General features: G+C 37.8%; 1 protein-coding gene across 1 annotated transcript in view; it reads left to right on the forward strand.

The window, feature by feature from the left end:
• The first annotated feature begins 881 nt into the window (after positions 1-881).
• LOC109056478 (ras-specific guanine nucleotide-releasing factor RalGPS2-like) overlaps positions 882-19598 on the forward strand; it is a 94803-nt gene continuing 76086 nt past the window's right edge. Inside the window, exon 1 of the mRNA XM_042777227.1 lies at positions 882-1189. The gene's annotated coding sequence lies outside the window, so the exon portion shown is untranslated. The remainder of the gene's footprint in view (positions 1190-19598) is intronic.

Genomic DNA, 19598 nt, shown 5'->3' on the forward strand with positions numbered 1-19598 from the left:
ATCCGTTTAACAGTGACATGTATGATAGAAACATGTCCATGACGCCAGATGATCTGATGGTGACCTCCATGACCCGGTGTGAAAAGTTCAGTAGCTGCTGTTAGTGATGGGAACCAAAAATCTTCCATTTAAATACCGGAACCAAATGATTCTCATGATGCTCTCTGTTAACTGAACGAACCCACATTCTTTCGCCAGAACAAAAACCGAACACCGTTTATCATTGTTAACGGTGTAACTTTTGAGTGTTAACCACTTCCCGAACGAATAATGACCCTTATAAGACGGTACTTTCAAATGAATCAGAAACCAGCAAGCAATGTAATCTGATTCACAAACAAATGACTCTTAAGAACCGATTATTTTCAGTGAATCAAAAACACAGAGCGACCAGTATAGTCTGATTTCCTTTCAGTGAATCAGAAACATACATAGAGACCTAGTCTAGTTGCCAAAATGATTCTTTTTAACCTGTTCTTTTTGGTGAACCGTTTTTATTTTCAGTCAATCAAAACCGCATTCAGAACAAACAATTCTTACTCACACACAAACGAATGAACCGGTTCACTGCGTTGAATAAACAACACACAGCATATCATTTAATGAATCGACAGCCTCTCAGCTAATCTTAAACGTGTTTTACACTAAACAGTAGTTTTGGATTGAACTATTTTTAGAGTTTACACCGGGAAAAAAGTCGTTATATAGGAGAAGTCACAGACTTTTTGCAACTCACTTACTAAACCCAAATTATTTTCATGTCCGACTCAAAATGAACTTGACTGATTTGTCACCCATTATGAGTTTTAATCAGGGGTAAAGTATAAAAATGAACAAATGACTGAATTAGTGTTACTACAGTTTTGTTCAATATTTTTATTTAAAATATATAAATGTACCAATTATTGCTGTTGAGGTCTGAAAACTAAAGCAGCCGATTGAGCCAGTAGCCCCGCCCCCCATTCGCTCTCCTCCAATAACATTGCAGCAGTATCAGACTGAGCCCGTAGCCCCGCCCACTGTCGGATCAACAGATACACACACACATACGCCGCTCCTGCTGGAACGTTATGAGCTCGCGGCTGTTGTTGTTTTATATTGTTTATATTAGTTTGCCGGAGCGTCGCGTGCGGGACGGAGTAACGGTCGCAGCATCCCCGCGCAGGAGTTGAGCACGGATCGTGAAGCGGTGAGTTTGACGCTGTGTTTAGTTGCTTGTGATGCCCAGTGTGCTGTTATGAGCGGGATGTTAGCTAACAGGCTACAGTAGCAGCACGCCTCTGATGGGATTAATAGCGACGAGAACCGCTCCGACCGGCGACACCCTGTTACCGAACTGAAGATGCGACTGTTTAGGAGGGAATTCACGTGTATGTGTGTGTGTGTCATGCGCTGGCCGCGTGCAGTTCTGCGTGATCACGGCTCGGTTCTGCTGATGATAAACCAGGCTTTTCCGGCTGGTGTGTGCAATAGTCTGCAGGATTAAGTTTATTCTCGTATTTGATGGAAAGGGATCAATGCTGGATAACCGTTGTTTGTCTGGAGGGGGTTTCACGTGCCCCCCTACCCCAGTCTGAATCGGGGTGTGACACACACACACATACACACACACACACACGCACACACACCCTCATTTCTTTCAAAACTGACCATATTTTCTGCAAACATACCATAGTAGCCACATTTACTGCTGTTGAGGTGGTTTTGGACACTGCTGTCATCGCAAAAAAGATATTAAACAAAATTCTGGAACTGTTTGAAATAGTTATCTTATTAATATATTATGATTTTACAGTATGATAACTAGTACCTGTTCTGTTTTGGCTGCAACTATGTTATCATTATAAATTTTAATGAAGTATGTGTTTAAAAGGATTTATTTTTGTGCGTATTTTTGTGCAGATAAACTTTTTTTGTGAATCAAATTGGTTATTGTTGAACATTTGGACTGTATTTATGTCTTGATCCTTACATTGTCATTATTATTTTTTTGTTATGATTGTGTTGCGCCGCATTAAAGAGCGACAAAATGACATTTATTGTTTGAATTGTGTGATTAAATTGACAGAATTGAAAAGTTTTTGAAATAGTTTGTATAAAAATTTGCCAGTCAATAGAACTGAATCCATTCAGAGTCTTTCTGCCGTAAACTCAAGCTAAAAGACATTAATTATGTCTGCCTCAGCACTTATTGATCATATATGGACATGGGACAGGCTTCCAGGATCCTTCTGTCTGAATAGAGCACTGTTGTGTGATGAAATCACCCTAAACTAGAAACATGTTAAGTACCCTGATACTACAGTGATCAAAAGAGGAAACTGGCCACTGCATACTCTGATAACTGGGCAGTCAAGTTTTGTGAGGATTTTGAAATGATGTGCTCATGATATGCTGATTTATTATAAACTAAGGCTCATAATCAAATGTGTCAGTACAGGTGTGTTTTCAACCTTGAATTGTTCTCTTTGAAGTATGTACAGAATGAACTGCTGTGTATGGTTGAGGTTCTTGATGCATAGTACAAAGTTAAAGGGTAAAATACATAATGACAAATGTTTTACTCTGTTAAAACACCATGATACTGTCAGAAACGGCACAATTCAGGTACGTTTACACCAAGCGGCAACCTCCCGCACTTTCTCGTGAAGCCCATACGGAAGGGACTAAAACTGCAATTCATCGACTGGCTGCTTGAGGCTGGCTGCAGAAGGAGTCAGTCCTATAGACTCCCCATGTTAAAATGCCCAAATTTACAGCAGAAAAAACATGTTTACAGCCTGGTTCAAAAAAAGATTTTGGTCTATATAGCTAATTTTGCCCTTCATGACAACTGTGAGGGGAGTGAATTATTTTATAACTCATCCGTTTAAATTATATTAAGCATTAAAGTTCTGCATTATTAAGGACGCGGCCACTTGAGTGACAGGTGGATTGCCGCTGCTGTCACCGTCGTCGAGCTAGGTGGGCGTGGTTTCAGCAACCAGCTCCTGCCTTTTTACCCATTTTCGATTATACGGGAGTGACATGCGGTGACGTGCTGCCAAGATGGCGATGGCTGGCTCCGCCTACTTTTGGCTTAAAAATGCTCTTCAGAGACCTATGGGTGATGTCACGGACACTTCGTTCTTGTTTTTTTTATATAGTCTATGGTTTACACGACTACAGTGTACTAAAAATGGGATTTTTCCCCCCTTTGTTTTTGAAAAGTTTCGTGTACAGATGACAACATTCACATGGATCTGTGAAAAATGACTAAAAACGCTGTATTATGCATGCCAGGTCAGTAGTTGGCATGTTTCAAAAGTTTGCATTTTCAGGCCCCCAAAGCACCATTGGTGTGTAAATAAAAGACCAAAACGTATAAAAAAAAGTTTATATTTGAAAATGGTGTTGTGTAAACACCCTACAATTCCAAATAATAGTGCGACTTTCTCAGCGCTGCCTCTGGGGGCGCTGTCACATTTATTAGCTTATTAAATTCTTCTTTTACTGTCAGTTTTTTTCATTATAGTGGAGCAATAATTTGAATAATGAAGTTGAAGTTACCTGGTACCTGATTAATAACATTTTAGGTTATTGGCACAGACTGGCCTGTTCACACCATGGACATTAACTAGTTTTACTAAAGATAACACCAATCACAATACAACTGTCTTTAAAGAGTTTGAGCATTTAAAGCGACAGACAACATAATCAAAGTGCATGCTTATAAAGATCAGAACATTATTGTGCTTTGGTGTGGTTGGTAATCTGGTTATTGTTATTGTTAACGCTCTTAGCATGAACTGAGTGACCTTTGCCCTCTCGAGCACTGAGGTTTGTTGCCGCCACTAGAACGCACACTAAGTACATATCATTTGACCATGTGTTTGCAATGCATCAGCCAAGCTTTTGCACACCTGCGTAGGGTATTATTCTGTTAATCAAATGCAAAGATTCAGTTTCCTTTGTTAAATTTAGCTTCTGGTTTTACGGGCAGGCTCTGATGAGTGTTAGCAGTGTTATTGTATTATTTGTCTGGATTGTTTATAGTTGAAGCCAGCATCTGGCATTGCTTTAATCCCCATAAACACTCTCGCTTCTTCACTCTCTTGCTTTGCTTCTCTCTTTCTGTCTGTCTGAGCGCTTCCTGTCTTAAATAAGAAAGCTTTGTCCTTTTCAAACTACTGCTAGGCAGATCCTGGTGTTGTTTAGAGCTGGAACGCTGCTCCAGTGCAGCTGTTTCTTAGATGGCTGCACAGGTGGGATTCCTTTTCCTTTCTGTTTGTTAATCTCTGCCTTATCTACTGAGTTCACTGTGTTTTTAGGGTTGTACTATAAGATTATATCCTGACCTCACGCAGTGTGAGTGAGTTTTGTATGCACAATAAATAAACCAACCCCATCCATCATTAATAATAATAATAATAATAATAATCACATTTTTTTTGGTAATGTATAGAATATTTGTAGTCAGTATATTTGTAGTTTTACATAAAATTGTACCATTATTTAGCACTAAATAAAGAATCAATGTATTAAAGATATAATGGTAGTATACCTAGTTAGAAAAATATTATTTTGGCCAGATGTACTCCTAATTGAACACAGTCTGCATTGATGTGCCTTGTGTGGATGTGAGACCCATCTGGCCTTGTGCTCTCTGCTTTTACAAAAGAAATGTGATTATCCACAGATTACATTTGTGAAACGGGACCCCTGCTCCACAAGGGCCTACCATTCCTCTTTGTGAGTGTGAGTGTTTGTGAGGATTGCAGGTCTGGTTCTGCTCAAATGACAGGGGTTTTCTGAAACACAAGATGAGCCTCGCAGGATGGGTGTGTGTGCGATCGCTCACTTGAATGAGGCCTCACATTTACATCCATTGGTGATCCCATAATGTGTGTAAATCACTCTTTTTTGCATGTGTCTCATGTTCAGACGGCACGTAATGGTGTGTGCTGTAGGGAGAACCAGAAAGGATGTATATTTTAAGCTATGGGGTCATTTGAAGCCTTTTTCCTAACATCTGTTGAAGGCCGTGTATTTGTGGGCATGTGCGTATGTCTCTGTGCTATTTGTGTTTCTGCTGTCGGGCATATAGGCTGTGAGGTTAAGCAGGGAGACTCTTTTATTAGTCTAATGATCAGGGTATCTCTCACTAGACATTACGGCAGCTGTTTGATTAGCCTGTTGTGCCCCGTTGACTCCTTGCAACAAGAATGGACTGGTATTTTCACAGGACGTTGTTCATTGCATTACTGCAGTGATTACTAAGTTGTCCACGAACGGTTGTTGTTTCCATTTTCATCTGTCAGTAGAATTGGCTTTCATGCGCTGTGCCATCACTGCAGCTGTGTAATTTTCAGTACTGTTCAGAGACCTGTAGTTACAGTGAGGCTAACAGTGCGTTTGCTTTAAAAAGATTATAGAAGTTCCTTCATGAGTGCTTTTTACAGCTGTTTCAAAGGAAACATGCTTGCTGTGGTGACTTCTCTTTTTATGGTATTTTGTAGTTACACTGTGCTCACACTCCGCTTTTTTTGCGAAAATGTGTATATAACAGAGCAAACTAAGAGGAGTAATATATCCCACAATGCAATGTGACCTTTCCTTAACTTTGAAAAAATATGTACTACTATTGTTGGAAAATTTGAGGTTGGAAAGTTTTTTTTTGAAAGAAGTCTCTAATGAGCACTAAGGCTGCATTGAATTGTTTAAAAATACAGTAAGCATTAAAGATTGTGAAATATTACAATTTAAGTAGTAGTAGTGTTGTTGGATGTTATATGTGCTATATGTAAACCTATAAGCAAATGTATTTCTATGATAGTAGTAGGGCTGGACTAGAATATTAAATTTTTCCAATAATCGTTCGGTGGATTGGCATTCGATTCGAATATTCGTTTTTTTTTTTTTTCTCCAGGGCTTGAATTTCAGTGCGGAATAGCAGTGGTTGCGTATTATTCTACTGATTCCCGCTTGTAACGCGGGAAATTCCCGCAAATATTTCAACATGAAAGACACTCGCGACACGATGGAATGTATCATTTGCACGTGCTTTTGAGTCTTACAAATGTAAACAGTTGAGAAACAAACCTTATGTGTAACAGATAGATCGTGCATGAGGTCTTAAAGAGACAGCAACCTAAATAAGCCTGCTGCTGTCTGTCATTAATGTTCATTTATACATTAAAGACTAACCAGTGTTATTTTAAAAGTTAAATAGATTATTCTGTTTCTGTCGAATTTCTGTACCTGAGTATTACTGTTAAACCTACCTGAAAACTTAAAGCACAGTTAATTTCAGTTGTATCTTGTTATTGTATTTGTTTGTGCCATTGCTTGTCATTAATCTATTATTATTTTATTATTGACTGTTTACTTGTCTTTTTTTATTTAAAATAAATTCAATTCAGAGTTTGAAAGTTTTTTTTTTTAAGTATCTTCCTCAAAATATAAATATGAATCAACAACATTATAAACTGTAAAACACAAATACACTGGGTGATGAAACATTTAGTTTGAATGATTGTAGTGTAAAAATGTCTAAAAAAAATGTCTAAAAAAAGTCCCCTAACTCCCCCCCATGTATTTTGTGCGCCGCAGCGCTCACATCCGATGAGAGAAGAATATGTTCAGCCCCCTCCGTCCGAATTGATTACTACCGAAGCTTCGAAGCTCCAAAAAATGGTATTCGTACCAGCCCCAGATAGTAGAAACTGTAAAGGGACAATTGTAATAGAATAAATATAGGCTAAATAAATGTGTTCCTTTTACTACATTTAGTCAGTATTTTTTTTTTTTTAATAAATAAATCAATAGCATTTTTTTTAACCAAATAGAAAATCTTTGAAAATACCAAGATATGTATTGTATATCAGCCTTAAAATTCTAAGATATGATATTGTCCAGCCCTATTAAAAATAACTGTTTTATATATTAATATATTATAAAATATATTTCATTCCTTGTGCTTTTGTTCATGATTTTTGAAGGTGAAGCATTTATTTTAAATGGGAATCTTTTGTAACATTATAAATATTTTTACTGCCACTTTGGATCAATTCAATGCTGTATTAATTTATTTAAAAAATAATGATTCGTCAGTGTGATTGAAACCGGTAAATCCTAAAGGGCCATTCACAAATTTCGCAAAAATTGAATTTACTATAAAAAACAACTGTATAATTTCTGTTGCCATGGCACTGTAGATATGTAATCACCTTTTTTTTTTTTTGATAATAAATGGACACCACTCACTAAATTGAACTTAATAATAACATAATAATATCATGTGACAACATTTATTGTTGTATACAGCATATTTTCACTTACTATAAAAAAATGTGGCATCCCATTTCGCCTACTTAGCCTATACTATATATTATGTAATTGTAAAAGAGGAAGGTACAGACTTGAATGACCACACTTGCATAGTTGCACCCCGTCACTGTGAAATCACCTGTCAGTCATCTTGTCTTATTGATTATTGGGATGCAGCAACAGATTACTGGTCTGTTGATCTGTTTCACACTGTTCAGTCTGCAGTTTTCAGTGCTAATTTAGACATGGACTTGTTTTTTGGGAAGCAGTCACGACCGCCTGTTGTATAACAGCTGATTTTTTATTTTTTTTGTAACAGAACCCTCTGAAACACGCAGGCTTTCACTCTTGTTCCCGACTGATGTGCTGTAAGTAGTTTCCAGGGTAACGTGAGTGCCAGTCATGGATTAGGCCCACAGAGGAAGCGCGAGTTGATGAAGACTATCAAGAATGTCTTGTCTGTCTGTCACTAGCAGCTAGGGGCCCATATGACCTCACAAAACACCTTCACGCTGATCTCAGAGCTCCCTTGACACATTAATTACAAAAAATCTAAACAAACTAAAATCCAAAACATCCACAAAGGGATAGTTCACCCAAAAATCAAAATTATGTCATTAATGACTCACCCTCATGTCGTTCCAAACCCGTAAGACCTCCGTTCATCTTCGGAACACAGTATAAGATATTTTAGATTTAGTCCGAGAGCTTTCTGTCCCTCCATTGAGAATGTATGTACGGTATACTGTCCACGTCCAGAAAGGTAATAAAAACATCTTCAAAGTAGTCCATGTGACATCAGAGGGTCCGATAGAATTTTTTGAAGCATCGAAAATACATTTTGGTCCAAAAATATCAAAAACTACGACTTTATTCAGCATTGACTTCACTCCCGGGTCTGTTATCAGCGCGTTCACAGCACATCCGGTTCGCGAACGAATCACTCGATGTAACCGGATCTTCTTGAACCAGTTCACCAAATCGAACTGAATCGTTTGAAACACTTCGCGTCAACAATAAGCATTAATCCACAAATGACTTAAGCTGTTAGCTTTTTTAACATGGCTGACACTCCCTCTGAGTTCAAATAAATCAATATCCCGGAGTAATTCATTTACTCAAAACAGTACACTGACTGAACCGAGCCAGATAACGAACGAAACATTGACTCGTTCTCGAGTCAAGAACTGGTTGCATCGGTTTTCGGATCACCGGTAGTGATGGGAAGTTCTGTTCTTCTCCGCGAACCGGTTCTTTCGGACAGTTTGATTCAATAAACCGGTTGCCGAAAACCGGTTCACCAGTTCTTTTGCGCTCGACGTAATGACTTCATTGGCGGATGATTGCCCTTGATTTCAAGCCTTCAGTTTACCCGCGCTCATAACATTAGCGCAGAATCAGTTCAGAATCAATCACCAAAAGAACCAGTTCGGTTCAGACGCGCTGTGTGTCAGTCTGCTTCACGCATACGCAGTATCATCAGCTCCTCGGTTCTCGAATCGCACGCGTCCGACAGAAACGGTTCTTGACTCGAGAACGAGTCAATGTTTCGTTCGTTATCTGGCTCGGTCATCATTTCAGTCAGTGTACTGTTTGAGTAAATGAATTACTCCGGGATATTGGTTTATTTGAACTCAGAGGGAGTGTCAGCCATGTTAAAAAAGCTAACAGCTTAAGTCATTTGTGGATTAATGCTTATTGTTGACGCGAACCCGTTTCAAACGATTCAGTTCTGATTTGGTGAACTGGTTCAAGAAGATCCGGTTACATCGAGTGATTCGTTCGCGAACCGGATGTGCTGTGAACGCACTCATAACAGACCCGGGAGAGAAGTCAATGCTGAATAAAGTCGTAGTTTTTGCTATTTTTGGACCAAAATGTATTTTCGATGCTTCAAAAAATTCTAACGGACCCTCTGATGTCACATGGACTACTTTGAAGATGTTTTTATTACCTTTCTGGACGTGGAACCGTATACCGTACATACATTCTCAATGGACGATACGGGTTTGGAACGACATGAGGGTGAGTCATTAATGACATAATTTTGATTTTTGGGTGAACTATCCCTTTAAGGCCTGGCAGAGCTTGAGTATGACAGAGCGAATCACACGAAAGTGCAAACTGTTCACATACCATTCACCTTTTCTGAGGATATTAAACTCAAAACAAGTGTTAGCATGCCGCTAAGCTAAGGGTACTCTAATAAGCATAACGTGCGACAGGGATATTGTGTAAAATTATGTTTTTCTGTGATACTTTTCAAATGTTAGCATGTTGTTAAGCTAATGGCAGTGTAATAAGCATAAAATGCACAGCATAAAGACTGTGTAAAATGCTTCAAAAATAAAAAATAAAATAAGGGATTTTTACCATTTACAGGGGGTAGTTGGTGATTTTAAAACCTCCTGTGGTGGTTTTTCTCTCACCACTTATGAATAGTTTTGTCAAATTGTTTTTGAAATTTTGGATCTCCCAACACTGATATTAAAGTTAGGTTCCTTGTCGCCATGTTAAACATCTGACTGAGCACGTCAGTGATCATGTGACTGACTACTAGGGCCGTCAAAATGGCTGAAAAACTACATTCAAATTTTTTACTTAAATATTATCAAAGTTCGAATTATATTCGAATTTAAAATCCAGAATTTCAGTTAGGGTGAAGAAAAGCTTTTGGCTTCTCTCCTGAGGCCACAAGAGGATGCATCGAGCAAAATATTACTGCACGTTTATTCAAAGCAAAAGATAGCATGACTATCTATGAAAAAAGTGCACAATGTTTAAAATAATGTTTATAAACCAATTATAATTAAGTTGCTTAAACAACTATAAACAAAACAGCATCATGCATGTATGCATAGTTTAATACAAAGGGCGGAAAGCCAATCAGACAGAGTGCATTTTTCATTTAAAGACACGAGTTGCAGTGGGATGAGTGTTAAAAACCCGCCATAAAGTCTCGATAAGTTTTTTTTAAAGTTGAACTTGCATTAATTTTACATGGCTTTCTAAAAATGTGGCTCTTTTGTGCGAGACGCGAGTGCAGCGGTGATAGATGTCCCTCTAGAAAATGCACAAAATATGCGTTCTGTGTGAATGGCTTGGTTTCAGTTTTGATTTAAACAAGATCTTCTCCGCATTGATGTTCTCTTGTCCTGCCACATTTGTACTGAACAACGCAGCAGCGCCACATCTAGTGGCTTCAAATGGATAGGCTAACAAAAACATTCAAATCTCATGCGCCACTGATAAGGCTTCCTGCCTCCTTAACACACACCTAAAATCTGAATGCACCGTTTTTGCATTCGAATGTGAATTTTTATTTTAAATTCAACGAATATTTGAAATTCGAATAGTTTTTTTGACAGCCCTACTGACTACGTAAGACACGTAGTTCCAGGTTCAGACGTCCACCGCAAATTTATCTTAATCCAAAAGCATGTGTTTAATCACTGAGGAGCTATGGAGATTTATTTTTTACATACATTCCCATGAGAAACAATTACCATCCGAATAGGGCTTAAGTCATTGATTGACATTTCTCTCACTTCGTCCATCATAAGCATTTACATTTCATTAAGAAGACATTTTTAAAAAGCTTACATATGGGGAATATCACAAACAATTTGTCAAAGAGCTAACAATATTTATAGAATACAAGTTTATTAGAAAGCTAGATTAAGAAACAAACAAGAGCAGAAGGAAAAATGCAGAAAGGAAGAGAAATATCAATTGGATTAATTTTTAATTTGGGCTTGCTGTAATTCATTCTTTGCTTCTTCATGAAGAAAACATAAAATCCTGCATTTAGAATTTGTATTTAACAAATTATTTTACAGTGTTTATGTCAGGAGAGCGCTTATACATCTTAAAATGCTGGGTGTATGCAGCTCACTATGTTTTGGAACAGTGCAAGAGTGAATGGTTTTCACTGTATATCAGTGGATTAGTTAGACAGTGTTTTGTTCTAATGCAAACTGAGTAAATTATGACACATGGACTGATGACGGCATCACTCAACGGCACATTCACACGGTACCCTGAGACTGACCTCAGGCATTAGTTGGCTGTACCTTTCATTTGTTTGTTCATTCAAGAGAGCACTTAAAGTGGCATGTGTGGGTGCAATTTATCTATAACCTTTTATCTAGTTTTTGGTCACCTTGTATGGTCAGTTGCATGCATGTGAGAGAGAGAGGAAGAGCGTGTACCCGTGATCCTTGTTTGGTTATGTGTGGGGTCTTGGATTTCTCATATCATCCTCTCTCAGGATGGTTTTGATCAGTGGCTCTTAACTGATTTTATTTCTGGATCCAGATTTTCCAGAACCCTGTTAAGACCTGTAAACCTCTAGCTGTAGCTGAGAACCATTGGGTTTGATATACCATGGTTTTCAGTTTTGTGTGTGTGTGTGTGTGTGTGTGTGTGTCTGGGAATGAGAAGAGAGGGGCTATGATGTTGAATGGCTGTCAGCTGAAGAAGGTGATTGTGTGCAGATGTTGCATTACAATTTGTCAGTGGCAAATAAGATGTCCACGATAAAGAAAAGGAAGAATCTTTTGAAAATCTAGTTTCACATGTGCCAAGTTCTTAGAAAAGGTCTGTCCATTGTCTGTAGTAGAGATGTTTGAAGCACACTTCATACACGTCACCTGTGTGTCAGTGCTAGGAATTTACATGAGCAATTTGAACATCTTGAAAATCTTTTAGAAATCTGTGTGAATTTTTTTTGCCCTAAATTTCTCTGAGAAACGGTAAATGTGAGGTGCCTTAAGAAGTGTACTCTACTAAAATATGTTTTAGAAATGTACAAAGTTTTTAGTCATGTTGGATTGTATGTGGTTTGATTTTTTTTTTATATACCATTTCTAAGAATATTTTGAAAGTACAAGATATTAATATTAAAAATGTTTCTTCTTGTTATTATTATTATTTTTTGTTTGCTTTTTGTTTACAAATATCATGTATTTTTAAAATATATATTTGTATTTTTATTATTAAATATAATTATGTTTTTGGGAAGTCACACCACATTTACATGTCAGGGCTCCAAACAAAAAAATCGAGTAAGAAGCCATTGGCTCCTATAAGAAAAAAACTTAGGAGCCAAATAATTTTTTTAGGTGCCACAGAATAAACGTGTTTTATTTATTTTACGATTATTATTATTTATTTATTTACATTTTAACTTTTCAATCATACTGTCATGTGTTTATGTCTCATCTTTTCTTGACTTTATCAGCATTTTAATCCATCTTGTAGATGACCTGGGAACTAAGGTTCACTTAAAGTGGGAACTAAATGTCTTTTCCAGCTTGAAATCTACAGTCACAAAGAATTGTTCATTACACAGAATCTGTACCAGTATCATGGAGCATAAGCATCACTTGGCCACTGAGTGTAGCTTGGGCTCCTCCTACATGAGACATTTCAGTAAGTTGTACTGTAGGATCTCTTATAAAATATCCTACCTTTTGATGTTAATCCATGTTCATTATGTACTATATTAGGAAAGAGAAAGATTAAATGGGTTCACTTGCCCTTGAACTGAGGCGCTAAAGCGACTGCGTCTGCCGCATTAAGGAGCGCCAAAACTGTATTGTTTGAATTTCGTTATGAATTCGGAATAATTTTAAAGCTGGTACTTTTTATTAAAAAGTGAAAAAGCATTAAAAGAACACAGAACAAGATCTTGTTTAGAAGAAGCCATATTAGTAATTATTATAAACGAGAATTGTTAACGATATTGCCAATATCCACACAGCTGACAGCTTTACCTGTTCTAGTTTGTTCAAGTTGTGCACGAAATAGACGCTGTATTTTCTGCACTTTCCCTTCTGACGTCTTTGTCATTTCTCTCTCGCTGCACAGCGGAGCTGCGTTTATCAGACTGTGTGCGTCAGCACTGATGTGCGGCAGAGAAGAGGACTGTCTGAAACTCTCTTTTTCCACTAAAACTTTGATGCGCATCGTCTCAGTTTAATACGTGAACATAACAAAATATTTGATCGCAAAACAATTAGGAAAAAGGCATTACATTCAAATTTTTAACTTATAACATGTAAATATATACCCAGATAGCATTAACACTCCAGCTGATTCTGGCTGAAATGCGTCTCTGTCGGTTAAGTCTCGGCATCGGTGAGAAGATAATGGGCCAGAGCCGCACCGACTCTACAAAACACTTCTGGCTGACAGACGGCTTTTTCCCTCTGGGCCGATCTCGGCTGAAAGCTGCTGTACACGCGGCAGGTCCACACTCGGTGTAGTTGTGTGTATTAACCTTCGGCCCGAGTTCGTTTTATCACAGACAGGGCGCTGCTAGAATGAAGCAAATCGTCCGCCTGAGAAAACTTTTTTAGCGGTTAAATCCTGAGGAGCTTTCGGCGGGTAGTCGCCAGTGGCGACCTCAGCAAAAACATCACTCGCAAATTAAAAAAAAAGATAGAAAGATAAACTGTTTTAGTCGCAGTTTGGAGCCCTGCATGTACAACCTAAACTAAACTTGCCATGTCATGAAAGGGTCAAATTATCTGATATTTTAAAAGACTTATTGACACATATTTTGTTCATTTATTTCAATTAAATAATTAATAATAATTATATATTATATATATATATATATATATATATATATATATATATATATATATATATATATATATAATATTTTTGGTCGCACCAAATGACTGATTTGTATGACAAAGCGGAAAGCAGTTTTGTTAAAATTAATTAATTTTTTTGTAAGTGTAAATATTTTTATGAATCCCCCCCCCACCAAAAAAAAACAACAACCTTTAATTCAGAAAATAAAAACATGCTAATCATATAAAAGGTGTTTTCAAGTCTTTCTATGTATGAATTGCATTTGTAATGTGTTTTTATTTATTTATTGATACATAAATAGATATGGACAATAGATATCAGTGGATATCAACCGTCTATGTGTGTGTATAAAAATATGCGACTGAACAGAATGCGGTTTGTTGACCTATATCTGAAGGACCAGGTGAAAGAGATGGATGAAAAGAAAGCAGTGAACAGCTATTTACATGAAGGCTGTGCTGAATTTCACTAATATAGGTCAAGGCCACTAAAACTGGTACTTGATGACTGCAGAGATTGCTCACAGTCACGGCAAACATCAACATCAAAATGCAAGTTTCTCTCTCACCTCTCAAACAAGATGTTTAGGGAGAGATCACATGACTTAACACTTGAGCACAAGCCATGTCACAGTTGAGCAAGCTTGTGAGAGCTAACTTCCCCTCTCTCACCGCAAACTCAAACACACACACACACACTCGCTCGCTCACAGCTGCGTGGAGTGTGTGTTTTGGTGTGCACTTCAGAAGAATGGGAGTGCCTGTGAGGGTTGCTCTTTCTTGTTCATACTCACACACACAGAGGCATGTCAACTTTGGCCTGCTGTCGTCTGTCCTACATGAAAATAAACATCTTGTATTGGACTTCTGCATTGGGGAAATGTCAGTCCATAGCCTTTGTTTTTTTAGCAGAAGTAGGTATCCTCTGGTGTGTAGAATGATATGGATAGTCCCAGGTGACAAACCAGAAGCACATGGACCAACATGAACCATTTGGTGCAAATTGTGCATAAAAAAGGTTGAAACTTCAGACTTCAGTCTGATTGCTTGACTTGGATATTGGTGCTCACTGCTCATTATTAAAGTGCTCATTTTCATCACTCCACTGATACCCCTTTTACACCGAGGCAGTTTGAGTGCTGGTTCGGAGTAGGGCTGGGCAGATAAACGATATCATATCAAATCGCGATAACGCTGATAAGCTCTGGAGCATTTTTACTCGATATGGATTAATCTAACAGCCAATTACACAGCAGAAATAAACGTGACAACAGCCAGTCAGCATGCAGCATTTAGCTTGCACGTCAAAAGGAAATTCTCCCACCAGTTAATCGATGTGTGATAACACCGGTAATACCAGTATCACCGTTGGGGTAGGGGGTGTTAGTTCATTTGAGTTTCCTTCTTTTCTTCGACTTTCAAATAGCTTGTGAAAGTGCCGTGTGCATTTTACTTTCATTTTCAAATTAGCTGCAATTAAATTGCTGCAATTCGGCGTCAAGCAATTGATAGTTTGAGTTTTCCCTCTTTTCCTCACATTTCTTGGCTTTAAATAGCTTGAAAAAGCGCAGTGCGCATTTTACTTTCACTTTCAAATTAGCAGCAATTTAGCGTTGATTAATTTCAAACAACGTCAGACTGAAACTTTTATTAGCAAAACGAATAAAAATACACTACATATGCCTAATAAAATAACAAATTACTTAGGCTACACAAAGTTTAAATAGGTAAATAATACTGAAAATCAGCAAACACTGTGTAACCAGATAAATAAGAAACAGAACGTTTATTAGCAAAACAAATAAGAAAGCTGGAGGTAAAATAAAATAAATAAAATTCACAATGTTTAAATAAAGTAATCAGCAAACACTGTGGAACCAAATAAATAAAAAACGAATGTTTTTCAAAATCTAAAATATTGCCAAACAGGCGCCTTTGCATTTCCTTTCTAAACAATCTTCTGCCATCGTCTTGTCTTACTCACCTCACTGTCAGTCAGCTCGACTCACTTTCCTCACATGATAAATAAAATCTGACAACGTTCGCACGCTTGATTGAGTGTTTAGTTTTTAAGTGTCTGTTCTCTAACTGAACTAGGCTAAATGATTTTTGTTACTATATATATAGGCTACTCATTTGAAGTGAGTCACAAGGACCATTTATCCGCTTGGCTCCAAGTCCAAACAGCAGTGCAGCAGAGCAGATGCATTTATTTGATCACCTCAGTCACGCGACCACTAAACAGCATCCAGGGAGAAGTGCTTGCAATTTTCCCTCCGCGCTCTGAGCATTTCCGCTCCCAGTAAATGTAAATGCCGCTCCGGGAGCAGCATTTACAACACAGAGCCGTAGTTCACTGACAAGCTACACAAAATCGCAATCTAAATCGCTACGGAGCGATCACACTAATCAAACGAACTGGGCTTTGGGGTTCAAACGCGCTAGGGCACGGTTCAGATCACCTAGTGTGAGTACACCCATATTCATTAATTGCAAAAAACACTTGAATGTTACCGAATAGAATTCTCTTTAGCTTCTTCATGTGCTTGAATGGTTTAAAACGCTTGAATGTTTAAACTGGCAAGACTTGGAAGTTGTGACGTCAAAGGCAGCAGACAGGCAACAATAAATTAAGTCCATTTGACACATTTTTAAAGCCTCCAAATATGCATGGCTGGCTTATTTAATTCTGTTTATTTCTCCAAACATATATGTAGTATGTGACCCTGGACCACAAAACCAGTCTTAAGTCGCTGGGGTATATTTTTAGCACTAGCCAAAAAAACATTCTATGGTTTCTTCTGGTTTTGTGGTCCAGGGTCACATATTTATCTGAATGATATACAGTTATGCCAGTGTAAAGCTGTGTAGTGCAGAGTGTCAGACAGTAGTGCGTTTGCCTGTGGGTAAGTCAAAGCTCTCTCCCATGAGCCTCTGCTGTCCGCCATATGGAGATGATGAACTTGGACTGTCCTTGTGCTCTCGTTTCTTTTTCTCTGTCTTTCGTCTCCATTCTTCTCTTTTGCTGTTTCATAGGCTTCGTTTTAATCTACTTTTCTAGTGGTTCTGATATGTACTGTTTATGTGATTTAGCTTGTATACTATGTTTAAATCTCTCTCTCTTTTTCTTTCTGAGGCGATTATCTTCCAATCTGTTCACCTGTGTTTAGTCCACTGCACTTAATGCACTCAACAGCTCTCTCTGTGTGTGTGCGCATGTGTGAAATTAGTCTTCTCTGTGTTGGGTTCTTCACACATTGCCATTAGAGAAACATGCAGTTCATTAGGCCACCACAGTTCACTGCCAGAACACACACACACACACACACACACACACAGGTTTGCAATGCAGGATTGTGAGTAACGGCCAGTGTAATTTCTCAGATCTCAGTGAGATTAAATTTCCTCTGTGTTCCTCATAACAGTCACATCGTCTCTACAGCCCTCACATCTAGTGGTCGACCGATATATCGGCCTTGACGATTTGGCATTTTTCAAATATCGGCATTGGCCGTTAAGTTTGTCTGCTTGGCCGATGTGTTTGAGGCGGGACTTTTATTTTGACGGCGCTGTGAACTGCAGCGTCTGAGCACACAGTGCTCACATCTCCTTCTTGTTTACTGTGATTGTTAACAGTTCTGTCTAATACGGATAGAAGTCTGTCCAATAATCAGATAGAACGGTTAAACAAAGGAATTAATGTATACGAAAATTATTATAACGATTGCTTTTATATTATTAGTAATAGAAAGTCAAACATTATAATACTTTCTCGTTTGCCATCAGTATTGAGCAAAAACACATTTATATAATTTAAACAAATATTTGAATGACTAATGAACATTTAATGTCACAAACCTTGCAAACTTAGAATCCAGCTGTGAGATCTTGTGAAGTGTGCATTTTTATCCACCATTATCACGTGTTCTCTGTGTGACGGTCAGTCTGTGTGAATTGAATTTAAACTTTAAACTCGTGATTTCAAATGATGCTGCGCTTTATGGATTTGCCCACTGTCATATTCATGTCATTCTCTCTGTGTGCTGTATGTAAAATGAGTGTTACCTTGGTTTTATTTGAAAAATATGATTCCCAATGCACACAAACTTTCTAGATTACTGAGTGCCCTGTTGGTTACAGTGTTTACTTCCTTTTTAATTATATTTTTATTAAATATTTATTTGCGAAAATTACTTTGTCATCTAAAGTATATAAGTATGTTTATTATACACATTTATTTTTTAATCCATTGTCAAATGATTTCATAAATATTAATTAAAATAAAATATTATATCGGCTTTATATCAGCTATCTGGCCGATATCAGTAACCACTATCGGTTGACCACTACTCACGACACTCACATCTTCATATACCACAGACCTTCTTGTCACATACTGTTTGTGTTGAATTGTTAAGTGAATTGTGACACAGCCTAAGTGTGGACGAAACCACATACTGTCTGAGTAGCTCCTACATTTGATAAGGAATTTTGGGACCGTTAAAAAAGTATGTTCTATACAATGCTGCTTGAAAGTTTGTGAACCCTTCAGAATTTTCTATATTTTTGAATAAATATGACCCAAAAGGTCATCAGATTTTCACAAAAGTCATGAAAGTTGACAAAGAGAATCCAATCAAACAAATGAGACCGAAATATTCTTTGTAATTTGTTCTGGAAAATGATCCAATATTACATATCTGTGAGAGGCAAAATTATGTGGATCTCAAGGATTAGCAGTTAATTTGAAGGTGAAATTAGAGTCCATCTGTTCAGAGGTGATTCCAATTAATAGGATGACTATCAGGTGTCAGTGTGTGCCTTGTTTTATTTAAAAAGTCTGATCATGTTAAGTGAATTTATGGCACGAGCAAAGGAGATCTCTGAGGACCTCAGAAAAAATAGTTGAAAACCATCTCTAAAGAGTTTGGACTCCACAAATCCACAGTTAGACAGATTGTGTACAAATGGAGGAAATTCAAGACTATTGGTACCCTCCCTAGGAGTGCTCCACCAACAAAGATCACTCCAAAAACAAGATGTGTAATAGTCCACGAGGTTGCAGAGGACCCCAGGGTAACTTCTAAGCAACTAAAGGCCTTTCTCACATTGGCTAATGTTAGTGTTCATGAGTCCACCATCAGGAACACTGAACACTGAACAACCATCGTGTGCATGGCAGAGTTGCAAGAAGAAAGCCCCTGATCTCCAAAAAGAACATTGCTGCCCATCTGCAGTTTGCTTAAAATCATGTGGACAAGCCAGAGGGGTATTGGAGAAATGTTTTGTGGACTGATGAGACCAAAATATAACCTTTTGGTTTAAATGAGAAGCGTTATGTTTGAAGAAAGGAAAACACTGCATTCCAGCATAAGAACCTTATCCTATCTGTGAAACATGATGGTGGTAGTATCATGGTTTGGGCCTGATTGCTGCATCTGTGCCAGGAAGGCTTGCCCTCATTGATGGAACAATGAATTCTAAATTACACCAGCAAATTCTGAAGGAAAAATGTCAACTGTCTGAGAACTGAATCTCAAGAGAAAGTGGGTCATGCAGCAAGACAACAACTCCATGCACACAATTCGTTCTACCAAAGAATGGTTAAAGAAGAACAAAATGTAATGTTTTATAATGGCGGAGTAAAAGTCCGGACCTTAATCCAAATGAAATGTTGTGGAAGGA

This window comes from Cyprinus carpio, chromosome A20 (assembly GCF_018340385.1).
Source record: "Cyprinus carpio isolate SPL01 chromosome A20, ASM1834038v1, whole genome shotgun sequence".
NCBI lineage: Eukaryota > Metazoa > Chordata > Actinopteri > Cypriniformes > Cyprinidae > Cyprinus > Cyprinus carpio.